The 26,120-nt window shown below is 45.4% G+C and overlaps 1 long non-coding RNA gene and 1 pseudogene across 1 annotated transcript; both read right to left on the reverse strand.

Moving 5' to 3' along the window:
- Positions 1 to 26,120, reverse strand: part of LOC131589807 (uncharacterized) — a 583,542-nt pseudogene that overhangs the window by 17,368 nt on the left and 540,054 nt on the right.
- LOC131589907 (uncharacterized) lies at positions 22,596 to 25,353 on the reverse strand. The gene is made up of 3 exons (XR_009279876.1): positions 24,668 to 25,353; positions 24,332 to 24,388; positions 22,596 to 24,030 (listed from the first exon to the last, which is right to left on the reverse strand). It is a non-coding gene; the product is annotated as an uncharacterized LOC131589907 (long non-coding RNA).

Below are 26,120 nucleotides of genomic sequence, written 5' to 3' on the forward strand. Positions count from 1 at the left end.
TCCAATGGCTGCGGAAAAACAGGAATTTTCAGTTTTAATCCTAACGTTAAATCACGGTTTTTTTGGAAATCAACAATTCCACTCGTTGAGGAGTTGCTGCCGCAGGATCATGGATGGAGATTCTCCAATGGCTGTGGAAAAACCAGGAATTTTCAGTTTTAATCCTATATTTAAATCGGGGTTTTTTGGAAATCAATGATTCCGTTCGTTGAGGAGTTGCTGCTGCAGGATCATGGTTGGAACCTCTAAAATGGCTGTGGAAAACCAGGAATTTTCAGTTTTAATCTCAGCGTTTAAATCGGGTTTTTTTGGAAATCAACAATTCCGTTCATTGAGGAGTTGCTGCCGCAGGATCATGGATGGAGATTCTCCAATGGCTGTGGAAAAACAGAGGAATTTTCCATTTCAATCCCAACATTAAATTTGGGCTTTTGCTGCCACCAGGAGCACAATGGCTGTGGAAAAAGAGGAATTTTCCATTTCAATCCCATTAAATCTGGGCTTTTTGGAACTCAGCAATTCCGTTGGTTGAGGAGTTGCTGCTGCAGGATCGTGGATGGAGATTCTCCAATGGTGTGGAAAAACAGGAATTTTCAGTTTTAATCCTACATTTATATCGGGGTTTTTTTGGAATTCAACAATTCCAATCGTTGAGCAGTTGCTGCTGCAGGATCACGGATGGAGATTCTCCAATGGCTGCGGAAAAACAGAGGAATTTTCCATTTTAATCCCATTAAATTTGGGCTTTTTGGAAATCAACAATTCCGTTCATTGAGGAGTTGCTGCTGCAGGATCGTGGATGGAGATTCTCCAGTGGCTGTGGAAAACCAGGAATTTTCAGTTTTAATCCTAACGTTAAATCACGGTTTTTTTGGAAATCAACAATTCCACTCGTTGAGGAGTTGCTGCCGCAGGATCATGGATGGAGATTCTCCAATGGCTGTGGAAAAAACAGGAATTTTCAGTTTTAATCCTATATTTAAATGGGGGTTTTTTGGAAATCAATGATTCCGTTCGTTGAGGAGTTGTTGCCGCAGGATCATGGATGGAACCAATCCTGTGGCTGTGGAAAAACAGAGGAATTTTGCATTTCAATCCCATTAAATTTGGGCTTTCTGGAACTCAGCGATTCCGTTCATTGAGGAGCTGCCACCAAAGGACGATGGATGGAACCTCTCCAAGGGCTGTGGAAAAATGGGAAAATTTTCCCTTTTATTCCTGTTAAATTGGGATTTTTGCAAGTCAACCGTTCTGTTCACCGCTGCCCAGGTCTAATTTCTGGGGGCTCTGCAGGATCATGGACGGTGCCAATGGCTGTGGAAAAACAGAGGGATTTCTGTTTTAATTCCATTAAATTTGGGTTTTCTGGAGCTGAAGGGTCCCGTTCATTGAGGTGTTGTCACCACAGGATCATGGATGTGATCATCTGTGGAGAACCAGAGGAATTTTCCATTTCAATCCAGTTAAATATGGGGTTTCTGGATCTCAGTGATTCTATTCATCGAGGAGTTGCCACCAAAGGATGATGGATGGAACCTCAGTGGAAAAGAAGAGGAATTTCCCACTTTAATCTCATTAAAATGGGGATTTTTGGAATGCAAGGGCTCCACTCACTGAGGAGAGGCCGAGGACCCATTTCTCAGGGCTCTGTGGGATCACAGATGGAGTTTGGATTTTAAAATGGACAAATTTTAATCCCATTAAAATACCACCAAAGGACGATGGATGGAACCTCTCCTGTGGCTGTGGTAAAACAGAGGAATTTTCCATTTCAATCCTATTCAATTGGGCTTTTCTGGAATTCAGTTTTTTTCCCAAGAGTTGGAAAATCTCGGAGGAATTTCCAGGATTTGATCCACGGGGTCTGGAGGTTCTCAGTGGTCAATGGATCCAGGAATGTCCTTGGGAATGAAGGATTTAATGGAGAATCTGGAAATGGATGGAGGGGTGGGGGCGGTTCTGGGATGGATTTGGGACTGGAATTTCCCAGGATTTTGGGGAATGTATGAAATATAAAAATTGTAGAAACAAATATATAAAATGTAAAAATATGAAAGATAAAAATACAGCTATAAACCATGTTATATAGACCTATAAACACAGATAAATATTAATGTAAAAAAGAATATACTACTTATATTTATTTTCTTATAGATTATATATATTATATATTATAACATATACTGTAATATATTTATAAATGCATTAATATATAAATATAATTATATTATAAAATAATATAATTTAAAATTAAAATAATTATTTATATAAAATATAAACAATATGAATAATATTAATATAAAATGCATATAATTAATATAAATATTAGTACAAACTTTAATAATAATAATTAATATAAAATTAATAATATATAGTTAATATAAAATTCATAAATACATTTATAAATGCATTAATTAATAAATTCGTAATATATTTATAAATGAATTAATATTTATAAATGCATTAATACAAGTACACTATATATACCATACAATATCATATATCATACCTTATATCATATCATTTTAAAATATATATTAATATATTTAATATAATAATACAATTAATTTAATATAATTACTTATATTTATTTTCTTATAGATTATATATATGATACATTATAACATATACTGCAATATATTTATAAATGCATTAATATATAAATATAATTATATTATAATATAATAAATGTTAATATAAAATTTATAAATACATTTATAAATGCATTAATTAATAAATGAGTAATATATTTATAAATGAATTAATATTTATAAATGCATTAATACAAGTACACTAGATATAATATCATAGAATATCATATATCATACCTTATATCATATCATTTTATAATATATATTAATATATTTAATATAATAATACAATTAATTTAATATAATTTTGTAATATAAAACTCAATTATAATATATCTTTATATAACTATATAATATGTAAAGAATTAATTTATTTAATATAATTTATACATTATTATATTATTGAGAGACCGCCAGCTTTTTCACCACCCTTCACAGAAGTAAACATGAACGTCGTTTATTTCTATTTTTAGCACACTTATATAGGGTTCTACAGGGTCCACTGGCCAAACAAGTTACTATTGGCTAACACACACAGGTTTACATTTTTTCTCCTGTACACAAGGACATTGTTTTGCTTTACTCTCTCTTCTGCAGGAAGGTTTCAAGGCCTTTAGCCTTTAATATCACGACTTATGTCAAAGGCTGGTTTGTGCAGACGGGCCTTTACTAATATATAAAATATATCAACATTATATATATAATGTGTTTATATATATTTATATATTTATATAATATTATATATTATATAAATATTCATACATTAATATTTATATTATACAACGTATGTTATACATGTGATATACAACATATGTTGTACATGTGATATACAACGTATGTTATACATGCGATATACAACATATGTTATACATGTGATATACAATGTATGTTATACATGCGATATACAACATATGTTATACATGTGATATACAATGTATGTTATACATGCGATATACAACGTATGTTATACATGCGATATACAACATATGTTGTACATGTGATATACAACGTATGTTATACATGCGATATACAACATATGTTATACATGTGATATACAATGTATGTTATACATGCGATATACAACATATGTTATACATGTGATATATAATGTATGTTATACATGCGATATACAACGTATGTTATACATGCGATATACAACATGTTATACATGCGATATACAACGTATGTTATACATGTGATATACAACATATAAGACGTCAAATACAAATACTACAAAAAACATAAAAATAAAAATCGATTATTGAAAAAATATAAATTATTACATGCAAAATATTAAACAAATTCTTTTTATATTATTTAATTATTTAATAATCGTAAAATGCAAAAAAAAAATATTAAAATGTTTAACAATATTTTGAATATTCACCCAGTTTCGTGCAGTGAAGGAAAAAGAGGGAACAGCACCAACCTGCCACTTCCAGCTCCATCAAGACCTCCTGGGACACATCCTGGAATGACACCTCGCAGCTGTAGGATCCCTGGTCGGAGCTCCGGACGTCCCTCAGGAGCAGGGACATGTTCCCAGCTCGGAATTCCCCGTGGAAAAATTCTGTCCGGCCCCAGTATCGCTCACTGGGCTCCTCTCTCCGGCCCTTTCTGCTGTAGCTGCTCACGGGGATCCGCTGGGATTGGCCACGGAATGTCCAGCGGACGGAGAAATCCTCGGGAATTGGTGTGGATCTCACCTGGCAGGGCAGGACCACCCTATCCCCGATGATTCCAAGGATGGGAGTTTTGGGAGGGCCAGGGAATCCACCTGTTTTAGGGCAAAATGGGGCTTGGTTCTGGTTTTCTGCATTGTGTTTTCCATGGAATTCCATCAGGACTGATTGCATCCTCAACAGGAGAGGAGTCCACAGGAAAACAAAAAGAGTGGGGATGTGGTGCTCATGGATTTATCCTTTGACATTTTGAACAATAATTCAATTTCTTGGCTGTTAAAGCATTGGGAAAGCCTGGGAAAAAATAGATGGAAACAGCAAATTCTATCCAAAATAGAAGCTTCAAAACCGGGATTTACCTCCAGAAAATTCCAGGTGGGAACTGCCCGCCCCAGGAGAGGTTACCAGGAAGGTTTGGAATGTGTAGAATTCATCCCTACATGGCCAGACGTGGAAGCTCTCAGATTCCCAAGGATACACGAGGTGTTCCTTGGACATCCCCATTCCCAGAGGCTCTCCCAGCATGGGATTGGGATGCAGGTGATGAAATCATGGAATACCCTGAGCTGGAAGAGGATCCGAGACCAACCCCTGGCCCTGCCCGGGACAATCCCAACAATCCCTGGGAACGTTGTCCCAGTGCTCCGTGAGCTCCAGAATGCCAGCTGCTCCACCCTCTGGAAAAGGAACCTTTTCCAAGTTAAATCCCACATCCTCCTTAGGTTTTAATTCATGTTTCGGAGCAGGAATTGGCCATTTCATGGGAACAGATCCCAGATGGAATTGCCCTCACCTGCAGCCAGGACTGGGAGCAGCACCAGCCACCAGAGCCGGGAATCCATGGATAATCCCGTGAGAGTCCCTCGGGCTCTTCCTGGTAGGAAATGAGGAAAGAAGGGAGAGAGAAAAACTCAGAGAGAAACATCAGTGAAATCCCATGGAAAACGGGATTTTCCTTCCCGCGGATCCCCATGTGATTTAAATCCGTTCATTAAATCCTTCCATGGCTTTCCAGAGATTTCCAGCAATTCCTCATTCCCCATCACTGAGGAATTCCAAGAGTTTCATGGGATCTTTGGAGATTATTTTGGTATCAGACTTTGGTGGGGTTTTGATAATATTTTGATATCAGATTCTGATATCGGATTTTAATATTGGATTTTGAGATTATATTTTAATACTAAATTTTAACAGTGTATTTTGACATTATATTTTGATTAAATTTTTGATATTATACATTAAAATTAGATAAAATTATTAATATTAGATCATTAATAATGTATTATATTTGTATATAATATTTCAATATTATACTTTTATAAAATAGTTTGATACAATATTTTTATGTAATTATTACATAATTTAATTATAAATTATAATTTATAGATTATATATAAATTATAACGTTTTTATTAAATGAATTTAATATTATTTTATTATATTTGGATATTATATTTAGAGATTCAGATATTTTGATATGTATTTATAATATGCATTTTATTAAATTACAAATATCCTAATTCTATTTGGATCTATTTAAATATTTTCTCTTTTAATTAGATTTTAATGTTATGTTTTAATATATTTTAATACCGTATCTTACAGGTTTAAGTTATATTCAATTATAAAAGATATAATATTAAGATCAGAATAGTATATTTTAATATTATATTGTTATATTTTAATATTAAATTTTAACATTGTACTTTGATACCATATTTTATATGGTAACATATTCAATCATGAATATTATAATGTTAATTTAGAATTGTATCATATTTTGATAATATATTTCAATATTGTACTTTAAGTTAATATTTTAATTTTATATTTTCCTCTTAATAGAATAATAAATTCTTATTGAATTTTTTTGGATATTATATTTTAATTTTATATTTTAACATTGTATTTTGATACCATATGTTATATTGTAATTATATTATTTTATCAATATTATATTAATACTGTATTATTGTATTTGTTATTATAATTTGATGCCATCTTTTATAATATACCTCCACATTCCATTCAAGTATTAATATTATAGTATTAATTTAATCTAATATTATTATATTTGAATATTATATTTCAATGTTATATTTTGATATATTTTAATGTTATATTTTAATACTATGATTTGGTATATTTTAATACTATCTTCAATAATTGATTTTGTTATTACATTTTGCTATTAGATTTTATATAATCTTTTTCTAATGCTTTGAGGTTTTATTCTGATATTATTTTGATATTATACTTTAGTATTATATTTCAATACAATATTCTTATATATTTTAAATACTCTATTTCTAAAGTTATATTTCAAGATTATTTTTAATATTCTATTTTAGAATTTATTCTATTTGTATTATATTAAGTTTTATATTCTCATACTGTATTTCAGGATGATATTTGATATTATATTTTAATACTTTATTTTGATGTATTTTGATGTATTTTTAGATTATATTTTGATATTATAATTTAACATTATGTTTTGTAATTGTATTTTGTTATTTTAATATATATTTATTTAAAATAAACTTATTTAAAAGAAATAAATTTTAAAATAAATAAATGATACTTAAAAGAAGTATTTAAAAGAAATAAATGATAAATATATATTATTATTTTATTAGAATTACTGTATTTATTATATAAGAAAATAATTTATGTATATCTATATAAAATATTTATTTAATAAGTAATATACACTATAATTATTATACTTTAATAGTTAATAATAATTTATAATAATTACATTTGGTTTATAGTGTAATAATACATAATGTAATAATTACATATATATTATATATCTATTATATAAATTATATTTAACTATAATGATATGACATATATTTTATCATAATAAATACAATAATTTAATTTTATATTTCAATATAATATTTTGATTTATAATTTTATATGGTAAAAAATTCCAACAACCAACAGATTCCCAGGAGCAGCAGGATCTTGATCCTGCTGTGTTAAAGGGAATTCCGTGATTTTATGGATCTGGCTCCAAGGATTTCCTGCTCTGGGTGAATATAAATGATCAAATTGAGCAGCAAACTGGGATTTAATTGAGATTTAACCCCGGTTTTCTAGGATTTCCTGTGTTTTCTCCCATGTCTCAAATCCCAGATAATCCCATGGGAGAGGAATTCCCACAAGAAAAGTCTGGTTACGCCCAGCATTCCTCCCAAACCATGAAAACAATCAACCTATTCCTGCTAAATTAATTTATCCCAGTTCAATTAATTAATCCTGGTTAATCCAGGGATTTTTTTTTTCCAACGGGGAATTCCATACCTGAGCAGGGAAGGACCCAACGGCTCCCTCGGGATGGGGTTGGGATCAACCTTTGTCCTGGGATTTACGGTCGCTGGAAGCCGGGATTTGCATTTTCCAGAGGGGGTTGGAGCTCGGGAAAAACATCAGGAAAATCCCATTCCGCTTCCTGAGTCATCTTCCACCGAGCTGGGAGAGGTCGAGATGTTCCTCCTCATCCTCCCGTGGGAAAACATTCCCTGTTCCACCGGGGTTTCGTGGGAAAAAGGGTTCCATGGACCAAAAATTCGGGGGAAAAAGGGAAATCCCAGTGGTGGGACAAAATCATGTTCGGTTTGGGATTTCTTTTTCCCTAGGAATGGTGTTGGGTGTTTTTTTTGGGCAGGGTTATCCTGGTTTTCTTCCTTTTTGTCGTGGAAATTCCAAGCTTAGTTTGGGATTATTCCATTTATTTTTGGAGTGGGAGGAGGTGGTGGAGTTTTTGGGGCACAGTTTTCCCAGAAAAGTTTTTGGATTATGTTTGGAATATTTTTTGGAATATGTTTGGAATATTTTTGAGGAAAAACCCCACAATCAGAAATCAGGTGGCTTCAATCCTCCACCCGGAGCCAGAACTCAGTATTCCATCAATCCCCTGGATTTATAGGATGGTGTCCAGTGTGGAGAAAATATTCAGGAGAAACCAGTCTTGATTTTCCTTGGATTGGGAAAGTCACTGGAATTCCAGGACATCCATCCAGGATGTCAAAAAACCACAAGGTTTATCCAAGGAAACCCAGATTCCTTGGAAACCTCGTTGGTTTTGGGTCCTGGCCTTGTTTGATCCCACCTGGGATCACCACAAATCCCGAAATTTTGCCTTGTTCATTAGTCCTGAAGGACGGGAATCTTGTAAATCCAATTATTTTCCAGCTCCCTGCGCAACCTGACTCTCTCCCGGTCCCTAATCCAGAACAAAACTGGTGTGGGAATAAACAAATCTGGAAAATTTTGGAACCTTAAAGATCTAAATCCCACAATTTTTCGATATCCGTGGATTCCAACCCGGTCTCTGTCTTGTGCTGTCCCAGTTTTAACTCCGAGTCATCCTGGTGGTACAATCCACCCCCAGTTTGGAATTCTTCACCTCCCATTCCTGAGTTTTTTTGAACTGTGGGAAAACCAGGCTGGAAAAGGAGCTGCCGTGTGCTGAGGATTTGAAACCTTTTCCTGCTGCCCTTTGGATCAAGGTGTGCCACAAACGGAATCTTTGGAATTTCCCGATTCCAGGCTGTTGGGATTGGTTGGAATGTTGCACCTGAGAGAGAAAAAAAAAAAGTTTTTTGTGGTCAAAGTCCTTTTTTAAAACCTGTAAGGTTTGGTGCAGGGGTTCCTGGAGTCTGTTCCCTCACAGATGTGGAAAAGATTCGTGTCCAGGGAATACAAAAATTCCTCAGTTCCTTAACCCATGTGGAATTCAACAGGGATATTCCAAATCTGGCTGTTCAGGTAAGTTTGGCTTGGTTAGAAATGTCCATGATGAGAGTTTTTGGGAGAATACTGAGCTGGGGGGTTGTTACTGATATTCAAATGATACAAATTTTTTTTTGCCTCAATGGAAAATCCTGTTATTTGCGGATGATGTCAAGTCAGGTTGTTAATGATCATTTTATGTTAATTTCTTTGCTGCCTAATTGAGTGAATTAAACAATCTGCCCTTGCCTAAATCTGATTTATAATTGGGATTTTGGTCCTTTATTAGGGGAATCAGTCACAGAATTGTTGGAATGGCTAATGGAATTTATTTTCTCTTTCCCAGTTTGAATTAATTTTTAGTTTAGTTTGGAGAGATTTTACCTTTATTTGAAGGAGCATAAACCAGAAATTAATTTTAAAAAAAAACAAAATCAAAAACAAGATGGAAATGGCTCCAGACCTGTTAACTTTTCCTATTCTTCTGTTGTTCATTTGAATTCTTGGGAAAGGGAATTTCCCCTTGGGTTAATGATTGAACAGAAACATCAGTGCTCAAAAACCGGTCTGGAATCCCAGAATCCCAATCCCAACTTTCGTTTCCGTCTCTTTCCTTCCCCGTGCTTGTCTTTTGGAAAATTCCATGATTTTATTTCCTCAGGCACGTGGAGCTGGACATGGATTTGCCTCCACATGGATGGGAGCTGGAGTGCCAAAAACTCTTGCAGAACAACCGAGGCTCCAGGCTGGAGGAGAGGAGCGGGAAGTCTGAGAAATATCCCTTCCAAATGTGGGATATTCCATGATTTTATCACCCAGGTCCCATCTGTAAATTTTCTCTATCAAGTCTTTTTTCTGTTTCTTTATTTCTGCTGCACCTCTTCTGTATTTTTCTTTTTGTTCTTGGATTTCTCAGCCTCCTTTGGACTGAATTCTTTTGGGATCCTCCCTCGTGGGGAGCCCTGCTTATCTCAGTTCTTATGATTCGAAGAAAACTCCCGAGCTTGTTAGAATCTTGTTTCTCTTGTTTATTAACAGGTGATCACAAAACTTAACTGGTTTTTCCAGGCTGGCTACACAAGGTTAATCTTTGCAATTTGGTACATTTCTTTCTTCTGATGGTACAAACAAGGCCTTGTGGCATACTTCGTGTCTGATGCACAAAATGGCCCCGAACTACGCAGTTCTTTTATCTTTATACCTATTTTTACCCAATTAACAATAGACAGGTATATTATTTTTCTTAATGACCCAATGACCCATCACCTCTGTGATGCACTGCGGCATTTTTTATCCAATCACTCACTATGACCCAAAAACCTCTAGGAGAAGAACATGAAGAAGAAAGAAGGACAAGAGACAACACCCTAAATTCTCCATCTTGTCTCTTGTTCTCTAAACTAACTTTTTCACCCAGTGATTTTAAAAAACTTTCTAATTTTCACACTTACACTTTTAGCTTTTTTCATCTACCTGTAACATTTGTTTTCATGTATCACCATGAAACCATGCTCATGAATTTCATATTATATGAAATTCAGTGTTTTTCTAGATCTTATAACTAAGTATCAGAAACAAGGGCACACACTCTGTATTCCAGACTCCAACACCATCTGCCAATTCCATGCCAGGAGAACCTCAGGGAATCAAAGAGGGATGTCCAAGGAGCTCTGTCCTGCCCAGGGAAAGGGGAGGTGGAAAGAGGGGCTGGGAAGTTGGGAAAGGCCCCGAGGGGCTCATCCCAGAGAAAAACGAGGTTCCAGGAGAACCTTCTGTTTCCTCACAATTCCGGATGGTGCAGCCAGGGACAGGTCGGGATCAGATCCCAGGGTACAAGGGTCGGGATAAGAGGAGATCACTCAGGCTCTGCCAAGGACGGTCAGGCTGGTTACCAGGAGGGATTTCTTCCTGGAAAGGCTTGGAAGGGGCTGTCCAGGTGATAGTAAAAGGCCTTAAAATCTTCGAAAATTCGGGGACTTAGAAAGAAAGTTAAGTTTGGAAAGCCCTGGGAAAAGCAGGCCCTGGAAATGTTAGGCCTTGTACTTGCTAAAGACCAGGTCAAGCTGCACCTGTGTAGTCAGTATATGATAAATTATACAATTGTTAGATGTGATTAGATATAATTATTGTTTAGAGAACATGGGGAACAATGTTAGGGGGCTGGGGGAGATCAAGAGAAATTCATGCTTGGGTAAAAACAATGCATACAATAGAACAATGTAAGTTTAATAATTAACATGTAAGTTGCATAACGATAGAGTATAAAATATGTTCAACTCGAAAACCCAAATCGGGTCAGATTTGGGTATGTGTACCCCTGACACCCAGAGCTCTTTAAATAAAGCACCTTCATATAACCATTTGTGGTTATGTGTGTTCCTGAACGCTAACACAGGGAATGGTGGAGTTGTCACCCCTGGAGGTGTCCAAGGAAAGACTGTAGGTGGCACTTGGAGCTCTGGGCAGGTGACACGGTGGGGATTGGGCACACGTTGAACTCAGTGACCTTGGAAGCTTTTTCCAGCCCCAATGATCCTGACTGGATGGGCCTGGAATGACCATTTGAAAGCCAACTTGTGTTCCTTAGGAATTCTGCCTCAGTTTCTCTTCTGACTGAGGTTATCCACATCCCATTGGGCTTGGATTTAATCTGGGAATCACAGCTCAGTTCCTTGAATGTCCTTAGAAACAGCTGATCCTGGCATTTTCCTGATTTCCCTCAAAGGGGCTGAAACACCTCAGAGGATTTCCCCATAAATGGAGAGAAATCAATGGCTCCGGCTTGCTTCCCTCTTCCCGTTGTGTCTCTGTGCTTGGCAGGAGCCTGGTGAGATTTTCCCTGGATATTTGGGTTATTGATGCCTTCCCGAGCTGCAGAACGATGGGATCCAGATTCCGGCCAGCAGTGACTCTTTGCCATCCCTGTTTTCCTACAGTTGATTCTCCGGGTTATTGGTAAATTCTGGTTCTGTCCCAATCCCCATTTTATTTTGGAAGGGAATTAGCTTCTAGGTGAAATCTCTTTGTTTTCCCAGCTCATTTTTCTGACTTCCCCACATCCCAGTTTCCCATAGGAAGCGCTGATGGGAACTTGGATAACAAGTCCAAACGCCATGAAAACTCTCTTCCAACCGAAACCCATTCCAGGGCTGGGTGACCCTGGGATTTTTCCATCTCTCTCTCTCCTTGCAGGGCAAGATAACAACTTTGCCATCAGAATTATCAGAACCTGCCCTGTCAGTTATGAGGCAGAATAATCCTGGAGAGAATTCATGCACAGTGGTTCTTCGACAGAAACTCCACAAGAAAACAAGAAATCCCTGGAGGCATCCCAACTTCTGGACAAGATGCTGAGTGATCTGGAGAGACGCCGTGGTGGGTCCATGTCCCTCAGCCTTCTCCTGATACTCAGCAACCGGGGGCTTTTTCTGCACATCAGGACACGCCGTGACCAGCACAGCAGGAAGGGATCCATGTCAGCTTCACTGCCCCACTGCTGCTTTCATGGCCTACAGGGCTGTTTCCCAGCCTGGCCTGGCTGCAGCTTCTCCCCAGCCTCTGCAGGAAGGCATTTGGCATCAGCTGACAGGGAGCCCAAACTGCAGCATGGGCCATGCACACCCTGAGATCCCCTGAAATTTCCTGGTCTTGGGGTAGATCAGGTTCAGGGGCTGTTTGGAGGAGGGAGGGCTCTGGCCAATCCCATAAGTTTATATGATTTCCTAATCCTTATCCATGACCTGGACTAGTATCGCATCATGATGATACCACTTCCCTGAAAAGGGAATGGTTCCACCTGATCCAGCTGTGGCTGTTCCTTCCTCCAGAGGTGAACCAAAAGGCTGTGCTGAAGGTGCCATTTCCCGGAGGAAGCAGTGGCTCATGGGCAGCCTCTGCTGCAGGAAGGGAGGCCGTGCCAGGCACAGTCCCAGGAGGTAATTGCTGTGCCTCTGGGCCTGAGACCTGCTGAGGCTTGAGCTGCCATCTCTGCTGCCTGGCATTGCCTGCCTTTCAGGGATTTTGCACAGAGCATGGAAAAGCTGTTGAGAGTGTCCAGGGCCAGCCTAGAGCTCCCCAGGCCCCTCTGCCGCGTTGGCCATGTCCATTGACATCTGGCTCCCACAGCCTTACCCAACCCCCTTGCAGTGCCCAGTTCCCCAAGGCCGAACGGGATCCCAGCACACCCTGGTAATGTTTCTGATCTGTGCTCCCTTCCAGATTGGGATCGTGACATGGAAAATCTGAAAGCCCTGGCACATAGTGGTTTGAGACCCATGGAGAATGCTGGAGGCAAGATCTCAATATCCCTTTCTGCACAGAATAATCAGTGTCAATGTGGCAAGAGCTCACTCACGTGCCACTTCACTTAAGAGTCTGAAGGTTGATGGATTCTGGAAACCTTGCTCTGCTCCCTTCTGGAGCCCTGAGTGATCCCACAGCATTGCTGTCAGTGGGAGGAAGGAGCATTTAGCTGTCAATCTCTTCCCATGTGCAATGCCAGTGTCTCCTTCCGTGTGCTCTGTGCAGCCACCGAGAAGAGCAGAGAGGGAAGGGGCCGGGCCCAGGGCTGTGTCCCAGGGCTGTGCCTTGCATGGTTCCTTTGCCAGCCCCAGGTAGCCTGAGGATCTCCTACAGAGCCATGGGAGCTTTTCTGTTCTACCTTTCTTTGCAGCCAAGCCTCTTGGTGAAGGTGATCTGGCTTCTCAACCCACACCCAGGACTGAGGCTCTGGGAGATGGCGAGGGTAGGTGAAGGCCTCTCCCCCCGGGAGAGCAGCCAGCTCAGAGCCCAGGGCTCGGCCAGGACAGCATCGCTGCAGGTGCCAGGACAGAGCTGTGCACGTGTGTGCCCTCGCCCTGCATGATCCCCTCACCGCTCCTGTGGCTCAGTGCCACCTGTGCAGATCAGCAGAGATGACTGAAGCTTCTGTGGCTGTTGAGTTACAGGTGTGTCTGCAGGGAGGACTTTCCAGGCTCCTGGGCTGGATGCTGAACACAAGCCCAGCTCCCGTCGCAGGGGTGAGTATTGTGTCCTTGCTAATCCCACAAGCTGAACCCTGATTTTGTAGGATCCATTCCTGGGAAATGGATATATATATTTTTTTATAAGGTCCTCCAAGAGGAAAGAACAAAGTTACGGGACAACAGAAACCCCATGAGTCATCCAATACCATGCAGCAAATGCTGAAGGAAATGCTGCAGGGAGGACAAGGTGGGTCCATGTCCCTCAGCCTTCTCCTGACACTCAGCAGCCGAGGGCTTTCTCTGCACATCTGGACACACCGTGACCAGCACAGCAGGAAGGGGTCCATGGCAGCTTCACTTCCCTGCTGCTTTCATGGCCTACAGGGCTGTTTCCCAGCCTGGCCTGGCTGCAGCTTCTCCCCAGCCTCTGCAGGAAGGCATTTGGCATCAGCTGACAGGGAGCCCAAACTGCAGCATGGGCCATGCACACCCTGAGATCCCCTGAAATTTCCTGGTCTTGGGGTAGATCAGGTTCAGGGGCTGTTTGGAGGAGGGAGGGCTCTGGCTGATCCCATAAATTTATATGGTTTCCTAATCCTTATCCATGACCTGGACTAGTATCGCATCATGATGATACCACTTCCCTGAAAGGGGAATGGTTCCATCCGATCCAGCTGTGGCTTTTCCTTCCTCCAGAGGTGAACCAAAAGGCTGTGCTGAAGGTGCCATTTCCCAGAGGAAGCAGTGGCTCATGGGCAGCCTCTGCTGCAGGAAGGGAGGCCGTGCCAGGCACAGTCCCAGGAGGTAATTGCTGTGCCTCTGGGCCTGAACCCTGCTGAGGCTTGAGCTGTAAATCTCTGCTGCTTGGCTGTGCCTGCCTTTCAGGGATTTTGCACAGAGCATGGAAAAGCTGTTGAGAGTGTCCAGGGCCAGTCTAGAGCTCCCCAGGCCCCTCTGCCGCTTTGGCCATGTCCATTGACATCTGGCTCCCACAGCCTTACCCAACCCCCTTGCAGTGCCCAGTTCCCTAAGGCAGAAGGGGATCCCAGCACACCCTGGTAATGTTTCTGATCTGTGCTCCCTTCCAGATTGGGATCGTGACATGGAAAATCTGAAAGCCCTGGCACATAATGTTTTGAGACCCATGGAGATTGCTGGAGGCAAGTTCTCTATGTCCCTTTCTCCATAGAATTATCAGTGTGAGTGTGGGAAGAGCTCACTCTCATGCCATTTCCCTTAAGAGTCTGAAGGCTGATGGATTCTGGAAACATCGCCCCGCTCCCTTCTGGAGCCCTGTGTGGTCCTACAGCATTGCTGTCAATGGGAGGAAGGAGCATTTAGCTGTCAATCTCTTGCCATGTGCAATGCCAGTGTCTCCTTCCATGTGCTCTGTGCAGCCACAGAGAAGAGCAGAGAGGAAGGGGCTGGGCCCAGGGCTGAGTCCCAGGGCTGTGCCTTGCATGGTTCCTTTGCCAGCCCCAGGGAGACCGAGCTGCTCTCATTGCTGCTGCCAAGCCCTGGCCCTGCCTGGGGCTCAGTTCAGAGCTGCTGGCAGCTCCAGGGAGTCTTTTCTCCCCTGACTGCCATGCAAGGGGCTCCTTCCATCCCAGTGTGGGGACACTGCAGGCACATGGTTCCCCTGCCCATGCTCCTGAATGGAAGGCAGAGAGGAGGGAGTGCCTTGGAGGGCACCAGGAACCCAGGTGCACTCACTGCCACTCTGGACTAAAGGAGAAATGGAACTACTTTCCATTAAGGTCCTCCTAGATGGAAGAGCCAAGACATAGAAGACAAGAAATCCCTGGAGGCATCCCAACTTCTGGACAAGATGCTGAGTGATCTGGAGAGACGCCGTGGTGGGTCCATGTCCCTCAGCCTTCTCCTGACACTCAGCAGCCGGGAGCTTTCTCTGCACATCTGGACACGCTGTGCCTGGCACAGCAGGAAGGGATCCATGGCAGCCTTGCTGCCCTGCTGCTGCTTTCATGCCCTGCTGGGCTGTTTCCCAGCCTGGCCTGGCTGCAGCTTCTCTCCAGCTTCTGCAGGAAGGCATTTGGCATCAGCAGGCAGGGAGCCCAAACTGCAGCATGGGCCATGCACACCCTGAGATCCCCTCAAATTTCTTGATCTTGGGGTAGATCAGGTGTAGGGGCTGTTTGGAGGAGGGAGAGCCCTGGCCCAGCCCCAGTAACCTGGGTATTTTCCTGACCCTTATCCATGACTTTGACAAGTATTGCCTCCTAAAGATACCACCTCCCCTAATGGCGAACAGTTCTATCTTATCCAGCTCTCCCTTTTCCTTTCTCAAGTGCTGGAGCAGATGCTTGTGCAGATGATGGCATATGCTAGAGGAAGGAAGGGCCCTGTGCCAGCTCCTGATGCAGGAAAGGAGGAGATGCCAGGCCCAGGCACAGGAGGTAATTTCTGTGCTGGGCTCTCCCTCGGCAGGGTTGTGTGGCAGCCGCTCTTCCCTCAGGGCCTGCATGGCCCGGCAGCAGCCAAAGCTGGAGGTGCCGCAGCTTCCAGGCCTCTGGAGCTCATTCCCAGCCCCTGGGAATCGAGACTTGTGCACCAACATCTCTCCCCCAGCAGCTGCTCCTGGAGCTGGCCCTAAGCATCCAGAGGGCCAAAACACAGGAGCAGCCCCGAGTGGGAGCCCTGCCGTGAGCCCAGGGCCACAGCCAGCCCTGGCTCCCAACTGGGCAGGGGCTGCACAGGCTCCTGACAGGTCCTGGCTCTGTCCCCTTGGGCTGGGGGAGCTGTCACAGAGCAGGGAGGGTCAGGGGTGGCAGTGGCTGCTCAGGGATGGGTTTGGCCCATGTCCCTGGAAGGAGCCACTGCCCAAGCAGCAGTGCTGTCCAGGGCTCTGCTCTCGGCCTTCTGGGCTTTGTTGGGTGGCACAGTCTGTGCCAAGGGCTGGCAAGGTGCCTGCAGGCCCCAGCTCTGGGGGAAACAGAGAATGTCCTGGCCATATCCAGTGTGCTGCCAGCTCAGGAGTGCAGCACGGCACAGGCTCACACTGCCCATTGCTCCCACAGAAGCGCTTGGCAAGTCCAATATAAATGCTGAGAATCCACCAAGCGCCCCAAGAGTGTTCTGCCCACAGGATGTGCGCAAGTCCTGCATGACAGGCACAGCAGTGACACTGTTCACAGTGCCACTTTCCATGGTCCTGTGCTATGCTGGATTCCAGTGGTGGAAGAACAAGAAACGGTAAGTTCATCTCCACCCTCCAGATTCTTGAAAGGCTGCTCATAGTCAGGAAACATTCCCAGTGAGGCTGCTGTGCACTTGTGGGTAGTCAGTGGTTGCCCAAATAACTCTGCTGAGAGTTCTGCTGCTGCCCAGGCCTTTCATTGGCCTCTTAATTGCTGTTCCTTGTCCCGGGATGCCCACTTGGGCTGCAGCCAGTGCTGGCTCCACTGAGGCTGCCTGGCCAAGAGCAGCCCCAGGAGCAGCAGGCAGAGGCAAAGCAAGGTGGGCAGGAGAAAGAGTGGGGACGAGATTGCCCTTGAAAGGCAGAGGTGCTCTGGGGCCTGCTCCTGCTCAGGGACCCTGCCCAGAGCCATCCCCTGCTCGCCGGAGCCTTGAGGGGCAGCTGTCCAGCTGGGCCAAGGTGTGCCAGCAGCTCCAGCCGTGCTGGGGAGCCTTGGCTGCTCTGAGCCCTGCTGTGCAGGAGGGTCCCTGTGTGCCAGTGGCATCTGGGGGCCTCAGCCACCTCCTCTCTCCACAGTCACCCTGCTGCAGCTCCAGCATACCAGCCAAGAAGGCGTGACTCTGCCTTGCCCCCAGGGAGCCCAGAGACTGCCTCGTTTGACAGCTCTCAGACATGGCCTCAGAAGCAGGTGTCAACCTGGAAAGCAGAGCACCAGCACTCTGTGCCTCCCCTACGGCCCCCCCAGCCCGGCTGTGAAGAGGAAGCCCCCTGAGATCCCCCCACCTCCTCCCCTCCCGAGCCGGCCACCCTGGTCCAGTTAGGACTGAAAGTGGGCCAGCCATGGCAGGGCTTGGGCCACCAGCAGCTTGGGGCACCTGCTCTTGGCTACAAATAACACGTTACCTGTGGGTAACAGGCACTTTTCCTACTCTTTTACCTTCAACAGGAAGGGCTGAAGGTTCTTCCCATGCCCTGTCTTATCCCTTGCTCTTTTGATTTTCATACAGCTGGGTGCTGGCTGAACCTTTTCAAAGAACTTTATTTACACTTCATGTTTTACCCCACCTACCAAGGAAAAAAAAAAATAAAAGTTTTTTTCAGTTTAGACTTCATTTTTAGTGTGGTTGGGTCACTCAAATTTTGAGCAATTAATTTTCCATGGTACCTCTTCCCTTTTCCTTCCTATTTACAAGAAGTTCATCTGGACATGAAAATCAACAGAATTACTGAGATTCACCTCAAAGCCCAGAGGAGAATCTAGCATGAAATATTCTCCCTGTGTACTGCACAACAAGAAATATTCAGAGGAAAATACCGTGTGAACTGAGGCTTCTGGAACTCCCAGAATCCTGAGTCTGCAGAGGAGGAAAACAGCCCTGGCAGTGGCTGAGGGGAATTCTCCTGACAGACTCCTCGGAAAGTGCGTCACTTCAGGAGGGGAAAGCTTTAAAACCTTTGCCTTACCTTCCTCCTGTGCTAAATGTAAGGCTCCTCCTGAGAAAACACTGAGCTACAAACTCTTCTCCACTCCTCAACAAAGCTACTCAGGTGCTCAACTTAAAGAGCAAAACTAAATGTGGTCAGAAATTGCCCATCAAAGCCCATTTGCAGACAAACCCCACCATATGTGAGCAAATATTTATTAGCACCAGTTCACTCTAAAGATTGCTCCTTTTTTTTTCCCAGAGAGAATATTAGAACCATTTGCTCTTGACAGGACTCTTTGGATGGCCCCCAGACCTGGCTCCTCACCACGCCCTGCCTGAGCTGTTCACGCAGCTGGGTAGCACCACCTGACTTTGCCACCCTTTTCAGGCCTTGGGCACGGCTGGTGCCACGGTCCCCTCTGGTGCCACAGTCCCCACTGGTGCCACAGTCCCCACTGGACCCACGGTCCCCTCTGGTGCCACAGTCCCCTCTGGTGCCACGGTCCCCTCTGGTGCCACAGTCCCCTCTGGTGCCACGGTCCCCTCTGGTGCCACAGTCCCCTCTGGTGCCACAGTCCCCTCTGGTGCCACGGTCCCCTCTGGTGCCACGGTCCCCTCTGGTGCCACAGTCCCCTCTGGTGCCACAGTCTCCTCTGGTGCCACGGTCCCTTCCTGCCTTGTGGTGTGTCCCTGCTGCTGGAGGAGCCCTGCTCATGCTGCTGCCTGCATTCAACAAGGCTGGTGCTACTTCCCAGCCAAAGAGACACTAAAGTCACTGCTTTGGCCAGCTCATTGGAAAGAGTTCAACACTTCCTCACCTCTATCACAGATAAAAACCCACATACTCCTAAAACCCACATACCAGCAGCATAAAGTCACCTCACCTACAGAGGTGAGGAGGCCTGAGCAAACAGAAGGTCGGCTTTCAAGCACATTGGGTTTTTAATTTAGTGGAAGCATTCAGTCGTGCACAAGCCTTATTTGTCAAACTGGTCTGTGCAATGCTATTCTCTTGCTCGTGTTAAAGTGGAGCCAGGAAGAAATTAGCTAAGAAACCAGAAACACTTGAGGCTCAGGCCTGGCACACAAATAGAGCAGGGTGGCACCTGCCCGCTTTTTCCGCATCCCTTTTCCTGATAGACAAAGGCGGACGTGGCTCCACTGGGGGCACCATGGAAAGGGTTCTGATCTGTGCTCCCATCTAGATTGATATCAGAACATGGATTATCTGGATGCCCTGGCACATGACAGTTTGAGATCCATGGAGAATGCTGGAGGCAAGTTCTCAATGTCCCTTTCCACGCAGAACAATGAGTGTCAGTGTGGCAAGAGCTCACTCACATGCCATAGCCTCTTGAAGATGCCACCTCCTGTAATGGTTAACAGTTCTATTGTTGTGATGTCTGCTTTGTTTGAATGGTTTCTCCAATTATTCCCCTAAGTCATTGGTTTGCTCCTGGTTTGTATCCTCCTACCCACCTGTCAATCCTGCCTCAAGCCTAGCCCTTGTTTTCTCATGTTCCCCATCTGTCATTACACCCATTTGTCAGTCTTCCCTTAGGCCAGCCTCCTACCTGAACCGCCCCTGTGGAAATCCCCTAATCTCCAATGTCCCATTGGCCCATGTGACGCACTCTGCTCCCCTTGTTTCCCCTATTGTATTGTTGAATGGAACTTTCCACTCCTCCCATAGTTTCTTCCTGTTGGTTAAAATTTTGTACACTCCCTCTGGCCTCCCCCAGATAAAAACCCACACAGTTGTGTTCTTGGTCTTCAGTCCCTGGATGCTCCAGTGGAGTAAAAGCCTTTGGAACCCACACTGGAGATCTCCTCCTCATCCTTGTCTCCACCGTGCGCCTACCAATATCCTTGTGCCGTGGAGCATTTGCTCTAAGCTGCACCTTGGGTCACCCTGCTCCCGAGTGTCACGATCCACTAACACAAATGGAAGTCGTGAGAGGTTCGTTTGATCTCAGAGTGCAAAACGGACACCAAGGGATTTCAGTTTAAATCACAACAGCAGTTATGCATCTTTATTTTAGTGCAAACAACATGGGTTATGCGATAGAGGATAGGGAGAGAGAGAGGGAGAGAGGGATAAAGAGGCAAAATGCAAGGAGAAAAAAGGGGGGGGTTATAGCTACCAACGGACGAGACAGGGTCGCCGGTGTCTTCTTCCATGGGGAGATCTCTCTCAAAGAAAGTAACTTGGAAAAGTAATTTTTACAGTCTGTTTCAAAGCAAGGGGCAGCTGGCCAAGAGGTGGGGAAATTCCTCGGCGATTTTGATGAGACCCCTTGCTCTGGGAAGCAGGTGTAAGGTACAGAACAGGCCGCTCCTTACAAGTCCCTGCTCAGCAGCAGGAATGAAGGCAGTGTACCTTGACAGCACAACAAGCACACCTGCAAACCATCACCTGGCAAGCTTCCACCTCAACCAGGCCAGAACCCCTGCACAAAGTTCCTTGGGGTCTTCAGGGTCTTGGTCTCTGTTCTTTCAATGGTTATGAGGCAGATGAGGGAAACTTCAGACCGTCTCTTACAGGCCTCTGCTCATGTTTAGAGTTTGAACACTCCATCTCTCCATATTTTCTCATGAATTAAGGGATATTTTAGTGTATCACAGTCCATGTCCATGGCCTTACCAAAAGAACTTTCAGCCCCAATACTAAGGCATCTCCTCATTCTCCTTTCATCTGAGACTTGACTCCTTCTTTACTGACTTCATGTTGTCTTCTACATGTCCTCACTCTGTCCTTTTCTCTCACCCAAGGGGAGGATCGAGGTCTGCAGGTCTCATCTGTGCACTGAAATAGTTAATATCTCACCCAGACCTGCAGATGATCATGATGGTTTTTGCCTGGTCCAAAAGCAGTCACAGTGATGAATTTCAGGCTGCCCTGGAGCTGTGCCAAGATCTCAGGGGGCCCGGCCAGAACAGTCGTGGCTGTTCTGCCCACATGGCTGGTCCCAGGCCCCTGCTTCCTTCAATTTCAGCTGCAGGCCCATGGCTTCCCCTCCCTGTGCTTGGCAGCCGCTGGGGCCGTGCGGGCCGTGGTGAAGGGGGCCTGGCGGAGCCCGGCTCGGTGCAGGCCAGGGTGGAGCAGGGCCGGCCTGACCAGCACCCAGTTAACTCTTCACAGCTGGAAACAACAGAGACCTTTCCTTGGCTTGACTGTCTTTCAAATGTGGATTTCACAGAGGAGAATCCAGCTTCTAAATGGTTTCATAGGTTGTCAGTTCTCAGAGCCAGCCAGCTATTGGTTTTGCTAAGCACAGAGGATGTTCTTAGCAGCCCCCTCCTAGAAAAATCATTTGCATGGGTGGCTTCTTCCCTCCTCACCAAGTATCAACTAATACAAACCAGCACAGACACTCATGGTGTAACAGGAAGCAATTTTGAAGCAATTGTTTTAAAGCAAAATCAGTTATTGCACAGAGATTTATGTCACTCCCCCACACCACTAGAGAGAGACAGTGACTCCACCACCTTCCCTCTGGCCAGCCCATTCCAATTCCCCATCAGCCTTTCTGTGAAGAACTCCTTCCTATTGTGAAAAATGAGGTTCACTCACTTAATAAATTATAAAAGGTTTAATATAAACAAAAAGACAATTGGGAGACAAATATAATAAAGCAAAGGGTTAAAACAGCCAGGGTATCCTGGTGCATTGCCAGGAACACACCTGGTATCTTTGGAACACTCCTTTTATCCCATTCTGCTGTGGGGTTTTAATGCATACTCATATTTTTCCAAAAAGTATTTTGCATGTCTACGCCCTGAATCTGCCTTTTTAGAGCATGTGTCTTAAAGATTTTATTTCCCTTTATCACATTTTTATTTGGGCTGGGCTTCCTTCTTCTGCAGGCGGTCAGTGTTGATAGCAGCCTGGGCCCCATCATTTGTTTCCTGGAGGTTATCTTGCTTTGCACAGACAGGACATTGCCCTAATGTCCAAAATTCTTCTTCACCTATGCCTAAAACTTAAAGCAGGAGAAAAAGACATTGCAAAAGTATATAACATACAGCATTCATCTTAATACTTGCAAAAGCCAGTATCACAATATGGATTTATAACAAGGTACCTTTTATTGTCCTGTATTTTTGATCTAGTAGTGGCTCTTTTTGTTTTGTCCTATGTACTAAGTGGTCTATCTAAAGTCTGATGTCTGTTAATCCTTTGTCAATTCAATAAAGAATTAATTTTATAATAAACCTAATCAGCCATTCTTAAGAACTTGTGAATGAGAGACATTTGGGGTGCAGGCTGCCTCAAAATGAGCTGCTGCCACAAAGCTGAGACAAAGGCAGAACTTGTCTAAACTTGTCTCCGTTTGTAACAGCAGAGCCCAAGCAGAGGCGGAGGAAGAAGGAGCAGGAGCTGTTTTGCGGCCATGCCCAAGAGAGACTGGAAGGATGCCCTCCCTCTGGTCTCACTTGCTTGGCTTTCTGACAGGCTCTGAGGCAGGGGCTGCAGTTCCTCAGTTGTGGGGCCCAGAACCAAACCCAGGATCCCGGCACTGCCTGACAGCGCTCCGGACGCCAGCACGGTTGTGTGTCCGAGTCTCGGCCACTGTGCTGCTGCTTCATTTGCTCTTAGACACACCCACAGCTCCCTGTTAAGCCCAGATTCTCTCTGGTTCTGCCCTCTTCCTGATCCTGAGCAGGGATGGAGCATTACTGTGCTTTCAGGGAGCTATTCTTGAAAGCCTCAGGCATCCTAAGCTCCTTTGCCATCTGTGGATGCTTGACACAGAACCCCTCACAGCGGGGTTCAGGGCATACTCAGCTTGGCTCTTCCAAAATCCAAGGCTCAGGGTACTCAGCAAGACCTTTAACTCCACAATGTTGTGGAACTGGACCTTCAGCACAGGGACCTATCCAGCCTGATCTGCGCTCGTTCCTCTGCGTCTCTGAACAAAACACGGTGCAGAAGAGAACAGCAGGAGGGGACTGTGTGTCTCAGGGCTCAGGATTTGTGTCACAGAACTCCAGAATTGTGACCCTTCAGCTCCACACAGATGCAGGTTAAGTGAAAAAGCCAAACTGTTTATTGCTGGAAGACAAAGCAAAGGGATGAGCTGAGAGCCAAAAAAGGGGGTGGCACAGTCTGAGGGCTGGGGGGATGGAGCTGTCAAAAAGGAGGGAGAGTGGAAGGGAAAAAGAAGGAGTGGGCAGTGTCTGAGGGCTGCAGGGAGGGAACTATCTACAGGCAGGGAGAGGGCTGAAGCCACATGAGCTTCCCACAGGCTCAGCTGTGCCAGTCATTAGCTGTGCCTGGAGCTCCAGCTGGTCTCTTCTGGTGTCAAGGTACTCTCATCTTCCATGGCATCTGGAGGTCTTAAATGAACACTGTTTCTTCTGAGCCAGCAGATGAGCCTACTTCTGCAGCTCTTTCACTGAATATCAGTTGAACTACTATGTTTGTCTGGGAAGGGCTGTCATTCCTCCTCAGGGCTTAAAAGGCTGGAAGAGAGAGGAACAGAGCCACAATCAGAGCCCGGATCTGTGGGAATCCTAGGAGAATGTCCTGCCAAGGCCATCCCAGCCTGCTCTTGCCAGAGTTACAGGAGGGGAGTGGCCAACGGGATCAGCTGCAAGGTCCTGGTCACGAATCCACACCCCCCAAACCCCCTGCTTCGCGTCCCTGAAATCTCTCTGTGCTCTGCCCACACCACCCCTCGTCCACACAGGGAGCAAAGCCCTCTGTTGCCAGGGCAGAGACTGCAGCTCCCCCCGCCAGCCCCCACGGGCAGCACTCACTCACCCTTACTGAAGGCCTAGAGCTCTTCCTGCTGCCCCCTCATGGGTACCTCGACCATCTCTGGGAACACAGAGCCTGTCAGGGCCCCAGCGGCACAGCTCCCTGCCAGCGGCGCTGCCAGCCCTGGGGCCACACGCCCTCCCGCCCCGGCAGGGCTCAGCCCGGGCCCTTGCCGCATCCTGACTCAGCCCAAGGGCACGGCTGCCAGAGGCCGGCAGCAGCCCCGAGGGCAGCCGGGGCTCCAGGGCGCCGGGCACGGGTGCTGCTGGACCGGGGCAGCAGCCGGGGCTGGGGCCGAGCTGCGGCGGGGCGGGGAGGGAGCCCGGGCTCGTGGCTCACCGATGAACCTGATGGCCGCCGCTCGCAGGGACTCCTGTGGGCTCTGCAGGTACGGCAGGGCCCGGCGCAGGTCCTCAGCCGCTCGGTTCCTGTCCTGTGCCAGCTGCAGAGAGCGGCAGGAGGGAAGGGTTGGTGCGGGCTCTGCCCCTCGGCCGGGCACTGTCTGCGGCCAGCCCCGGCCTCCCGTGCCCGCCCAGCCCTGAGGCCCGGCCAGCAGCCGCTGGCGCCGGGCTCTGGAGGGGGCAGAGGGCCGGCTGCTGCCCGGGGAGCCGCGGTGCCGACCCAGCCCACAGCCCCACTGGGCCAGGGTGAAACAGAGAAATTAGGAATCATTTATAAAAATTGCCCTGAATAAAAGAAGGGGCTACAAAACCCGTGTGAAATGCTGACTGCTCCCAAAAGAGCAGGAAGAGAATAAAGACTGCAGGATGAGATAAAGAGCTAGAATACGTAAACAGGATGCAAGCATAAATGCACCATAGGGTGAGGGGGTTCCTTGGATTCTTTTGGACCCCTAAGCCACAAGAAATGGAAAGAGAGGGTTCAAAAGAACTGAAAGGAGCATGCACAAAAAGACAAGGTGAAAATTTCAGCTGAAGGAAAATTGGTGACTTCAGCCCCAAAGGCCTCCAGACGACCACCAGAGTGACCAACAAGGAGCAGTGCGCAGCTGCAAATAGGCGTGGAACTAATTTTAGTATGAAGCGGGGACAGGCAGGGTTAGCAAATGAATATGTATTAGACATACTGTGTAGCCCTAGTTTGTAGAGAATAAAAAGGGAGAAACAAGACTCCAAGGTGTGCATGCTTTCGGAGGAGATATCCCCCATGCACCTGAGCACTGAATAAATTCATACCTACTCTCATAACTACTCTGTGAGTTATAGAGTTTTTCTATCCGCATACCAAGGGCTCCATTGGCACCCGGCTCGGGGCCACGGGAGCCTGGAGAAGAACGTGTGCGGCCCAGGGAAGGGAGCGGTGTGTGGGGCGCAGGCTGGTGCCCCTGGGTGGGGCACTGGGCAGGGGCACAGATGCCAGCACCACACACTGAGTGCTGGGGCCAAGGGTCTTCTCCAGGCTGAGGCTGGGGCTTCCAGGCTGTCCTTACCAGACACTCTGCAAAGTTCAACAGCTGCTCCTTCTTCATCAGCTGCTTGAGATTCCTCCTCTTTAGGAACTCGGCCACTCGAATCAGCGCTTTCCGAGAGGCCTGGAGAGCAGCAGAGATGCAGAGATGGCACTGCAGCCAAGGGCACAGGACTCTTGTCTGGGTGACAGGGCCCAGAGGAGGCTGCAGCCTGGGAGGTTCTAGGGCATGAGGAAGCCAATGCCCCTGCCAGGGATGCACCAGCATCACACAAAACCTGACCTTCGCCACATGCTGGTTCTCATCATGGCAGTGGATGAAGAGGGGAATCAGGCTCTGGCTCAAAATCTTCTCCAGGGGCTT

This window comes from Poecile atricapillus, chromosome 30 (genome assembly GCF_030490865.1).
Source record: "Poecile atricapillus isolate bPoeAtr1 chromosome 30, bPoeAtr1.hap1, whole genome shotgun sequence".
In the NCBI taxonomy this organism is placed as follows: Eukaryota; Metazoa; Chordata; class Aves; order Passeriformes; family Paridae; genus Poecile; species Poecile atricapillus.